General features: G+C 39.0%; 1 protein-coding gene across 1 annotated transcript in view; it reads right to left on the bottom strand.

Annotated features, from left to right (window-relative positions):
• Positions 1–7,060, bottom strand: part of SEMA3A (semaphorin 3A) — a 331,409-nt gene extending 324,349 nt beyond the window's left edge. Inside the window, exon 1 of the mRNA XM_026119328.2 lies at positions 6,718–7,060. The gene's annotated coding sequence lies outside the window, so the exon portion shown is untranslated. The remainder of the gene's footprint in view (positions 1–6,717) is intronic.
• Between the last annotated feature and the right edge of the window lie 5,605 nt (positions 7,061–12,665).

The raw sequence follows: 12,665 nt of genomic DNA, 5'->3' as shown, positions 1-12,665 counted from the left end.
TACTTTATTCTTGTTTTAAATGAATATTATGGCATCCCATTACTTTTCACTTACACTCTAACCAATGAGAGGTCTGTCAAGAATGAGTCTTTTTGTCTTGCTGACCCAGGCAAACAGAAATAGCCTATGTCTACAAGCCAACAGGCCCCACAAATCACCCCACTTCTGGCCCTCAAGCCCCATTCACACCCATTCCACATAGAATTTGGCATACACCTTCACAGGACTCCATGTGGTGTCTCTGTGGCCCTAACACTTCATGGCTTTTGTTTTGTTTTGTTTGCTTTCAGTTTGATGTGCCTGAAATATTGTGAAGCCTGTGTTTCAGCTGCTTATGTGGTCTTTCTATAGCAGGATGCCCAAGATGTGAGATATATGTCCCCTCACAGGAATGAGCAGGTGAGGTTTTAAAGGCTCTTGGGATGATGCTGGAGGACTCAGAAACAACCAGTATCATCCCAAGAGTCTTTATAAGCTCACCTCACGGGACAGAAGTGATGTGGTCTCAGAAATACTGTTTCTTGGAAGTGCTTGTGCCCTGGATCCATATGTGGGTTTTGCTTTGGAAGAAACTGGATGTTTTCTTCTGAAAAAGCATCTGGGGCAAACTAACATGCATGTAGTGTAGATGAGCAGGGGATACAGGCTTGGAAACACTCTGAAAATCTTAGTTCAACAGTGCAGTTGAAGCATACAGGATTGGAAGAGACTTAGATTTCTACTAAGATGACACACCGCCATTTTCAGGCACAGGTGGAAAGATTAAGCTTCATGAAAAGGACCCAGCTATCTATTCTGGGGATTTGCCTAGTGAATTTTACTGCTCAGAATAAACATATACTCAAGTTTACAAAATTCCTTTTACAAAAATATTTAAATATTCAGTTATTTTGCACCAGGTCTAGATAAGAGCAATAGAAGACCTGCTGGTTTCTGGACCTCTTGAGGAATCAAAGTCTTTCATTTTTATGGCTGTGGGGAGCTATAGTTTTCTACAACTCATGTCCTTTTATAGACCTCTTTGCTCTGTTCAAACTCTGGTCCAGAAGAGAGTAGATATGTCATGCACTAACCTCACTGAGTCAACTACAAGACTTGTTTTGCAACAGGAATATATTTTGGCTTACTAACAAACTAGCATTTTAGGAGTTTCAGCAAATACGAATTAAAAACTTTTATTTTTTTTTCTCACATTGCTGCACCCTTTAAAAGAAAAGCTATGTTTGTGTGGACGCACAAGACCTAGCCTACGTATGGCTTAAAAAACAACGCTACTAAAGCTGTATCACTTATCATTTCTCCAGATGGTGGGGTCTATTGCATTGCGAGAAAGCCTGTTGAGATAAAAAAAGCTTCTAGCAGAAATCGCACTACTTTGTACCATGCATGTTTCTTTCATTTTCTGAAATGTAAATTTGGTGGTAACACTAATATTATTACACAGGTATGACACACATCTGTGATATGCACCATGTGAATTTGCTGTGCTGATATTTCAAAGACTGTTTTACATTTACGGAGCTTTTAAAGTCCAGCCCAACCCTCTGGAAATTTAACAAACACGTTTTTGACCTCAACCCTTCCTGTGTGCAGTACTGTTAGCCAATTTGTCCCAATTTTACAGGTTTTTAATTTCAAAGTTGTCAAAGTAACAAAACTCTTAGCTGGTGTTAGTTTGAAGCAGCTCAAAATAAAAATGGCAGGCCAAATTCAGCCCTGCTGTTACTTCCAAGGAACTAAGTGACATTACACCTGAGCTGAGTTTAGTATAGTAAATACAAAATAAGATTTGGAAAAAAAAAAACCACATAACAATCCTAATGTTTAGTCTAGTTGAATCTTTTTCTCACCCTCAATTTTAGAGAAAAGAAAAATAGTGAAAAATAAATTATTCTGATCTGTGGTTTCTTTTCCACTGTTGTTTAAGGTTTTACAGCAGAGTATAAGCCACTGAATCAAATTCATAGGCACTTTGCATGGGATTTGTGCATATCATGGGCTCCATGTATCTTTATCACAGTTTAAAGAACAGCAGCTAAAAAAAAACCCAAAAACTTTCCTATTAATCATTTCAAGCAAACTCATTTATTTTAGAACAAGGACAGAGGCATGTTGCCCTTAAAATGCACTTACTGTTTCCTTTGCTGTTTGTTGTAATAACATTTGCACTCAAATGTCTCTTAGGCAGAGGAGGGTAAAACTCAACCTGGCCCTAGAAAAGTATGACTTTGAATTTCTTCCTACAGTTTTTCTTCCCTTATTCCTGACATTTGTACTTACTGTCACCAGCACCCAAGCTGCTCACCTCCATGGAAGTCCAGCCTACCAATGGAGATGAGAAAATCCATCTGACAAAACGGTACTTGAACATCAGAATTTTTGGACAGACAGAGTTATTTCACACAAACACCTGACGTGAACATCCGTAATTCCATAAATTAAGAATAATATTTTTAACAGTCAGCAAATCAGCACCTCTTTAGTGTGATATCACTAGGTTAAGGAAAACAGAAGAATAGCTTTATGGTGTTTTAAGACTTTCACTCTGATTCAGAGCAGCAGAAACAAAATGAAATCATCTGAATACATCAGAAAACTTTAAAAACACTTTTTGACTTGAGGTGATTTAGTTCTAATACAGACAGCAGTTTGGTGACAAGAAATCTCTTATTGGATGCAAATTCCTAAACTATTGGTTTCTCTTTAAATCTGTCTTCCTTGGTATTACACCTTTTTTTTTTTTTTTTAAAGTCATATTTAAATCATTATTCAAACATTCACTACCAAAACCTAATTATCAGTGGACATGAGCTTTTTAGATCAAAGGCTTAGTTTCCATGGCAGTACCTAAAATGCCCTCTTAAGTAACAGCTTATGCATCAAATCAGCCTTGATATTTAAGGTAAGAAGAATGAAGAGCAAATTATGTTCTGCCTACTTCTACCTAAACTCACAGATGTAAAACAAAAGCTTAAGAGAGCAAAATCTGAAAATGTGCAGTAAATTTGTGCAAATAATTGGTATGATTTTAATGCACATAACACTAGCAGTGCTTGTTAAATAGACCGGCAGTACATTGGCCTTAACAGGACAAAGATCTGAACTGGCTTAGAATTGGTTCTTCATATGAAGAATAATAACACAGATGAAGAGAAACTTTATTCAGTGATTTCTTACAGAAAATATTTTGCATCTGTGGAATATACATGATCTGAGGTTTTCCTGTAACCCTAGCTAATATCCCAGTAATCTTTTGATGCTCATCAGTAACACATTGTTATGCCTATAAGCACTATTTCTACATCTTTTTCAGTTTAAGGCTCATTAAATCTTTAGCAGCCGTGAGTAATAGTATCAAAGAAGATAATACAGGATTGATCGTGTCATACAATACCTATAGCTTCCACTACACTAGCAAATAAGAGTATAATTAAAGCCTTGTGTAGAAAAGTTAGTTATAGAAAACAAAGTTTAATATTTTTTTTTACTTCAGTGGCATTTTATTAGTAAATAATACGGTCAACTGGTATTCTATTATCAAAATAGTTCCAAAATGATTACTGATTAATTAAAAAAATCCATTATTACTATATGTTACTGATGTGTTGGACACCATGCTTGCATTATACATTTTAAGTATAACTGACAAATTGCCATTGGGCTTTTGACTGTACATGGAACTAATATAGCTAAAATTCTCAAATGTCTATGCCTAAACTAAGCCTCCTAGAGTTGCATTCATGCATTTAAATAAAAAGACCTACTGAAGATAAACTTCAGGCCTGAATATTTAGTTGAATAACTTGTGCTTTCAAGTTTGAATATTTTTTTCAGATCCTGATCTTTAATTTTTGACACAAACATTATTAATTGTACAAGTGGATAGTATAGTAATTGCGGTAACTGGTGTATTGCTTTGAAGGACTCTGTTAGCACTTACTAATAATTAATAACAGAAATAGAGAGTGTTGCTGAAAACGTTGCTACTTGCTGTGGTTTTTTAGGTAAGGATCCTGACAATCAAGTTTATTCCTGAGCTGAGAGCTCTGTTAAACTCATGAAACTCCTTTCTGTCAAATGAGTTGTAGCTGAGGTCAGAATTAGGCTCTAGGGATATGAAAGAGTGCCATATTTTCAGCATTCAAAGCATTTTAGGCACTGAAAGGGATGCCAGTGGAGGAGGTCTTAAAGGATCCAAAGCTCTATTTTAAAATGGGGAGAAAGGACAAGTCATAACATTTCTTCTGAGTGTACGTATGCATGCATGTGGTATACCAGAGACTCAGTGAAAAAGAAGAAAAGTAGTAGAAGATTAAGCGGTTAAACTGCACACACTCAAAACTCATATTAATAATAGACAAATGAGAAGAAAAGGCATCACATGATGGTTATTCAAAAGATGTTAAAATTATTCCATTGCCAAACACAACACAAACTAGTAGATGGATTTTGTAATATATTTGCAAATGCAAGTCTGAATTTCAAACAAAAATATTAAAAACAATATGCCATGCCAATATTTATGAACAAAACACATAATAGTTTCTTCAGTTTTCCTGAGTTAAATAAAGCTAGCAAACGGGGAAATTTTACCACATTTATTTATGTAAATAGAAATGGGAAACATTTATCCTTATTTATTCCTGTCCACAAGTACCTTATGGAGGGATGAGTCCCACTGAAAACAGAGGATAAAGTACCAATCAAAATCTTAGATTGGAAAAATCAGAGTAATTTGTTTTTTATATGAATACTGTCAGAGTACTTGATGACAGGGAGAACATGCCCCATAAGTCTATCAGCCTCACCTATATTTAGCAGTACTTTAACCTCAGTAGGTATCTTGCAATCTCTAGGACCACTTTTGACATAGTGTAATCAGGTATGGACTGTTGCAAAGTTATACTAAAGATATATACGTTATGCAGCTGGCATATGATAAGCAGGAAGTTCTTGTATAATTAACACTTGCACTTTGCAACTATAAAAGAAGAACACTGCTGATTATGGCTTCTAAATGCTAAAAGCCATTTTCCATGAGGTTAAATTTAAAAGAGAAAAAATTACTATTGCTATTTATTAGTTATGCTATTTATTAGTGATCAGCTCTTTGAAACTGGCTTTCTATTAATCATAGCCTGACCTCGGCATTAAGGGGCAGTTGTTGGAGCCAGGGGATAACTGCACTGCTTGAGCGTATGGATTGAGCTACTACAGCGTTCGTGCGCTAGGGGAGGCACAAAGAAATTAGATTGTCTCCCTGTAGGGGGTAGACATTGACCACTGTCTGATGCCAGCACATACAGGTCTAACTCTGTCTTGTGAGATGGTTGTTTTGCCTTCCTAAACCTCCGAGTGCATCCATTTTAAATTGCCACATTTAGAAGCTGAGTTAATAGATTGGTTAGACTGGTGGCTCTCATGCGCAAAGGCTAACCCTAGCAGCCTAAAGCCAGGGCTAATTGAAAGGACCATATATACTTGTCTATCCAAGAGCAAACAAAATAACTCTTCTGCTGAAGGGAAGACTACTGAAAGCGTTTTATAGGCAAAACTGTGCAGACTCATTTGTTCCGCTTCTGCTGCTGTCACCAGCCTGGGTAAAGGTTCAGAATAGATTAAGCCTAAAATAAGAAGTGCCATTGCATTGCATCTTCCAGAAACGAAATTCAAACATATTTCTGGTGTGCTTTCTTACACCATGTCATCCTTTACCTGAGACACTGGCAGATGCATGCATTTACACGTGTTTATTTCTCATTTTGTACATGCCGCAGACACACTCTCTTACACTGGCTGACGCTCCACCTGAAAGTCCACCGTAGCAGGCTCGTTAACGTGCGTCGGGATATATGGTACAGTAGTAAACACACTCCCAATAGCAAAGTAAAACTGTGGTAGGAGGCTCAAAGAATATGTGTGTGCTAAGATCAAATCTTGACTTCAAGTTCAAGCGCAGTTTAACAGCGAATCCAAAGTTGTAAATGCAAAGTAAAGGCAATTTTAAGGCTGCTTTAAACCAAGCATGAAAGACTGAGGAGTCAAAGTTGAGATTCTGTACATCTGGTTTTAATATGCCTCTTCTTGCATTTTAGACAAGCAACCTTCTTTTTTTGTTTCGAGCTTTACTATCACTATAGTTGATACAGATTGTTAATTTATAATTTGGTGACATTCTCATCACATTTGAATCAATGGTTTGGTAAACAAAATAACACAGCTTTCTTCGTCAGGGTAAATTGGTTTTATTTTTTAATGTCTAACACTTCCAACTCTTGTGTCCTCCCTCCTTCCCTTCTCTTCCCCCCCCCCCCCCAAAAAAAAAAAGAGGAGGTTTAGGATATTTTACTTTCTTCATTTGAGTATTTTCATTTTTGCATTCTATAACAAAAACAATCCTTGATTCTGCTCAATAATCATATACAGTACACAGACACCTATTTCAATAGAGGACTGGACATGTATATTACTGATATCACTATATTTCTAGTTTTTAGATAAGAAAGCTGCTTAAGACCAGCTAGCTGGTCTGAGCATTTGGGTTGGAGTAGCAGGACCAGGGCACAGCATATAACGAAACACGAGGAAATACACAGGGGATCTGCATGCAAACATTATTCTGGTTCATTTCTGTACCAGCCTTGGAGGATTCCCTCAAAAGTAAACACAGTTAATTAATTCCCAAGTAAAATAAGTAAAGAGAAATTTTCCACTTACTGTGCGCTGTGCTTTGTCCGTGCACTGAAGAGAAGAGACAGTTCTGCAGAGCTCACCTAGATCCAGGTTGCTTTCTGAATTAGTCATATATGTAAGCTGGAGGAAGCTCATTGACTTTTTAACTGTACAAAGAGCAACCCATCTCACTGCTGCTAGACAACCCTCCAGGACACTGCGCTGAACTTCAGCACAAGAGCACGGCATCTATTACGCTTGAGGCTCTACCATTTCACCTACACCTGGGTGGATCTATCAGGCTTCATCTCTATCAGGGCAGTATGACTATGTGGTTTAAAGGGAAAAAAAATGAAAAGAGAGAGGGGGAGAGAGAGAAAGAGAGAGGGAGAGAGAGAGAAAAAAAAGGGCTTGCCGTTGTCACACTTGTTTCCTATTAAAGAGCCTTACGGTGGATTGAGTAATTGTGTACGAAGGTAGTCTGGCTGGCAGATGTGTGCAGCCCCAGTGGAGCACTAGATTCAAGGCAGATGGGTTGTACCAGGGCGCAAACAACATTGGAAAAAGAGAGGCGTGATTAAAACAGCAGGCCGCCGTTTTTCGGTGCTTGAAGTGGGGAGAGCATGAAAGCTCCCAGGAACTAAGGCTCCCCAAAACGGCAACTGTACAGACACAAGCAAATCGCTATAAAACGAATCCGATAAAGCACAGTGGATGTTCAGACTGACCGAGTTATGCAATACTGAAACCATCATGATTATTAATGAGCCTCTTTCCCCTCCTCCTTCTTGCAGGCACTTACATTAGAAATACTCTGTTGCAAAGAGCATGAGCATGGGTTTATTTGAAACAGAGTCCTGGGCTACCGTACAGTCTGAGGCATCTTTTGGAAATGGATTAGAGTTGCTTTGAGGTTTTTACATTGTCTATCAGGTCTGGTTCAGTTTAAAAGAAAAAGAGAAGCTGAGTAGTGGGAGTGAATCTGCCGCTAGCAGTTATTTCTGAGAACGGTTGAAGTAGATTATCAGAGAGGTGAAGGAGGGGACTCTTATTATAAACTTCTGTCTACCATGCACAGGGCCAAAACCAGCCCCGCTACAACTGCGCTAGTGTGTGTCGAGGCGATCTGGTTGGGCTGTCTCTCCCAGGTTATTAAAATTTGTCCACAGCAGATGGTCCAAGAGTCCCTGTTAGCACAGCCATGCTTTGTAACAATACATGTGTAACTCCTACGCAGACAAGCGAGAAGGGCTGCAGATGTATTGTCTACGTGATCTCAAGTGCAGAGCTCCCAAGCCTGAGCTCCTGTGTACACCCCTTATCTACTCTGAGGTTTAAGCGGAGTTTAAGCTCAACTTCTGCTGTACTTATGTGCGGCAATGGTGAGTCTAACACAATTCTCTCAGCAATTTGCTACAACAGTTTTCACCAATAACTGCCCAAGACATGATAGTGCAGATGTCTGCATCCGATCTAATCTCCCTGAGACCCCTTTGTGCTCAATGGTGAGAAACAGCCACTTCTAGAAGGCAGTTAGTCTGAGCCTAAAGTAGGTGTCTAAAATAGCTCAGAAGAATCATGTCCTGATCCTATTGCTTATAATGGGACTTCAAATTTAAGTTAGCTTACTAAATGCCCCAACTGCACATGTCTCAGCCAGTCTAAGCTAGCACTGATCAGTAGAGTTATGCTGATTTATACCAACTGAGATTATGGCCATATAGTTCAAAACAATATTAGTTCAGTATTCTGGGATGCCATCATAGAATACTAGAGTACTTATTTATTGTGTATAGGGACCAGGGAAGCTGGTCCGTAATACCAACCAGCTGTTTTATCAGGCCCTTTAGACAGGAATGGTTTATATGCAAAATCCTATGGATATTTCCCATGTAAGCTCTTGTTATTAATTTTTCAATAAGGGCCATTCATATCCAGGTAACTGAAACAGCAAAGGAAACATAAAAAATGGGCAAATACATTTCCTTGCATAGCAAAGTTCCTTTCTTTGCATGTGCTGGGGTTGCTTTAGTATATCAGTTTCACAAAAATGCATTTTTCATTGTTCCCCCCTTCCCCCCAGTTTAAAGCTTTTTAAGAAACTAGATTATTGGCATGTTCTTCTCTCCCAATGATGTTTCCAAGGCCCATATAAGCAAGATTTAGGGATTACTGGGCCTTTAAATTGCTATATGGAAGCTGCCCATACCTAAATATAGAGGACATCTCAATTTTTGCCCTTAAAGCTCATCAAAAGCCTTAAGTTCTGTGTCTGGCAGTAGTAGAGCATTGCACTGTTCACAAGACTGAACAGTTTGTTGTCCACTTCATGTCTAGGTTTTGGGGATGAAGGGGAAAGCTAGAGGTTCCCCGGCAATGCAGAAGGTATTTTCTCAGAATGCTGGTGGAGCAGCCTTGTACAAAAAGCAGTGACTTCCAGTTTTCAAAAATAATCAAATGGATTCTAACCTATAACCCTACTGCCCAGCTGCTTGAAACAAGCTTGCTGGAATTACAAGTTTTCAGTGACCTCGCTTTTAATGTGATACTTAAGGATTCCCTGGATCAGAGCACACGAGAACTCACTGGTAGCTGAGACATTCACTTGAGGCAAAAGAGACAGAAAATGTCTCTTGTTCTATTTACCAAAGACTGTTTATTCAAAGGCATTTTGATGAAAAATACACAAGCAGTCTTTGGCATGAGGAGGAGATGGATTTGATCCCTTCAGGAAGAGGAAAAGATAGATAGACCAAGGTTTGGGATATATATTTCAGGACATGGTTAAAACAGTTATTTTATAGCTCTGCTACTGTCATCATTTCTGCCCTTCATCCTCCTTCTCTGACTTTTTGAAAAGAAATCAGTGCAGACAGACTTTCAGAGAAAGATTCTAAATAAAAGAGGATGCATAACCTTAGATACAAAGATACCTTAAAGACACAGCAGAAAGAATTTGATAAAGACCTCTTCTCCCATTTTCTGTGGCATTTTACTAGCCACACTAGGTGCTGAGTATAATGTCCTCAGTTCCTTGGGTGCTATGGAAAGGGTCAAGGAGTGTGTACAAAAGGATTAATTTAGGTCACAGACGGGAAGAACTTCCTAAGGCTCTCTCAGTAGTCAGTGAAGGCAGGTGGGTCAGCCGTGGTGGCAGCCTAGGGAGAAGAGACTGGGGACAATAATAATGTTAGTGTTTGTGCTCAAAGTCAATCTTAGGATGTGAATTCCTCTAAGCCAAACTTCTAAGCTTGTTTAAATCCTTCCATGCATAAAGGTTGGACTGATTCACCTCCCATTTACACCACTCCAACTCCACTGACTTCAGGATAAGTGCCTTCCTGACATCTTCAAGAGTCTTAGGATGGCCCGGTTGTCTATGAAACTGCTACATGACCACCCACCATTAAACAGATGTTCCCTGGCTCAAAATATAAATAGAGTCTGGAGTGTGAAGCTGGCTGTGATTTATTTAGGTAACTGTGACCTTGTATAGGCATACTCTCACTTTTTTTTTTTCCCTTGGCAAAAAACTTTGATTTTCAGTAAAAGAAAGTCCCTGGGCTCAAAAAGGACTTTTGCTTCATATATAATTATATTGAGGTTTACCTGAGTTACAGAATGTAAAACATGCTTTCTCCAGGAAAATATAGGCAGAATTCAAAAAACAATAAAAGACCAGAATATTTTTATATCCATATCCTTATATGTCCATATCTTCCCTGAATTGAAATGATTCAGGTAAGAATCTGCATCTGAACAAGTTAGCTGATTCAAGCATCTTGTTCAAAAACTAATATTTAGTCAAAATTTCTCATTTAATGGATACTCAGCTCTCCTATTAGCTTTCCTTAAAAAAAGAGGAAGAACACAGAAATCTCAAAATCCACACAATAAACCATTCTCCACAATTTAAAATGAAAGTGGTTAGCTTTTAAGAAAATGGGTTATGGTATTAATGGTCAGCATTTATTAAATCAAGTAAGAAAATAATGAACTACTGTAATGCAAAATTTGATTTAAAAAAAAAAAAACAGTAATGAAAGCCTGGAAGAGCAGTTTGGTCTAATGCTATAATGTTTGCCACAAGAAAAACTCAGCTGAGGACAAAACTGAAGCCAAACATCTGAAATATGACCATATGAACACCATATGATTGACTCACTGACTGTAATATCCTGCTTCTGAGAGTAGACACTACTAGATATGCCAATAGTAAACAAAAATATTGTAACTCCTTAGCAGAAAGAGATCATCAGGGTCTCACGGTCTGTTATCAGAAGGTTTCAAAGTCAAACAGCATCATCTCCACTGCATTTATATGAAATATTTGATTAGAGTGTCCTTCACCAAAAATATCTGAGTATCATAGCTATTATCACTCAATGCTCCTGTGATGCAAGAAGGTATCGTCCTGATGTGCAAGAAGTATTCTCAACAGACAGATAGAAGTACATGCTAGATATCCTATGATAAAACCAATAATTAAATCAAAATTTCATGAGTTCCAGATAAATGACTTAAACCAATGCTATTCTTTCTTTTCCCACCTGGAATTATCATATACAACTTTGGCAGTATATAGTATATATAGCTAGATAAGTGATTTCCTAAGTCTTCGGATTGAAAGCTTTAAAAAAGTCAGTACTTCTCTGTTGCCTCCTACAGGTAAATGGGAAAATATAAACCAAAATGTATCCCGTTCGTGACAAATAGCTAAAAAAATGAACCCTGGAGACAGAAGAAAAGCATCTGACATATTCTGGAGAGTGAGGTGAGCTATGTTGGAAAAAACCTTTTGTTTATGCTACAGTTCAGTTTATATGCCTTTAACTAAAATGCTGTTTTTAGTAATTGAAATAATATATAATTTTCACTGTCATATGGATGGGAAATAATATGTCCAAGGTTGCCAGAGTAAAAGAATAGCAGGGAAAGGCAAGGCAAGGAGTCCCTCTGTGACACATATCTGCCTTAGGCTCTATATGTTTCTGATTCTTCACTAGAAGAGCCCAAAAAATTGTAAGAAGTGGTGACAGCAGTGGAGACTGATGATGTGGTAGCAGACTGGTGGCAAAACCATGACTATAATGGGAGAGCAAGGAGAGAGGAGATGGCAGCAAACTGGAAACAGCTTTCTGGGTTGGATGTGGAGGAGTCACTCATTGAGCGCAGCTGTAAGCCTGGGAGTTTCACTGTGACCTCCTCTCCAGCAAGAGAAAGGTAATCTCTTTTTCTGGGAGAGGTAGAAAAACTCATGGAAACTGCACAAAAAGGGTGATGCCATCCTTCAAGGCTTGGTGGCCACTTCCCTGTGATCGATGACAGGATGCATCTCTCCGCTATGCCAGCACGAGTTGCTGTGTATGTGCATTAGACCCAGCCATGCCAGGCAGTACCCAACTCCAGGGAAGTGCAAGATGAACATCCAGCCAATCTGGGTGTTCCTGAAGTACTGACTTAGTGAGGGGAAAGATGAGCTGTAAAGGTGGAGGAATGGGGCACTGGGGAATAGGCTGCTGCATGGCCAGAACTTTTCATCCTACCCCCTGTCTGCTCTCAGATCACCCATAGAGCAGGGACTTGCTGTTGAGGATTGCATATGCATACACATGCTATAAACAGAGCATTTCTGACTTGTGTCAGGAGACGAACCTGCCCCCAGATTGCTTTCTGAGGGAAAGGGAAGGAGGACAGAAGCGATGGACACAAAGTGAAACACAGGGAATTCCACCTGAACACAAGAAAATGCTGCCTCACGGTGAGAATGGCTGAACACTGGAACAGGTTGCCCAGAAAGGCTGTGGAGTCTCCATTCCTGGAGATATTCAAAACTCAACCGGATGTGGTCCTGGGCAACCTGCTGTGGGTGACCCTGTTTGAGCAGGGGGGTTGGACTAAATGGTCTCCAGAAGTACCTTCCAGGCCCAACTATTCGATGACTTTGTGATCCTGTGACAGTGTTCATTACCTTGGTCATAAGCCTTGGTGCT

The sequence above is a fragment of the Dromaius novaehollandiae genome, chromosome 1 (genome assembly GCF_036370855.1).
Source record: "Dromaius novaehollandiae isolate bDroNov1 chromosome 1, bDroNov1.hap1, whole genome shotgun sequence".
NCBI lineage: Eukaryota > Metazoa > Chordata > Aves > Casuariiformes > Dromaiidae > Dromaius > Dromaius novaehollandiae.
This window is presented reverse-complemented; position numbering and strand designations above follow the sequence as displayed.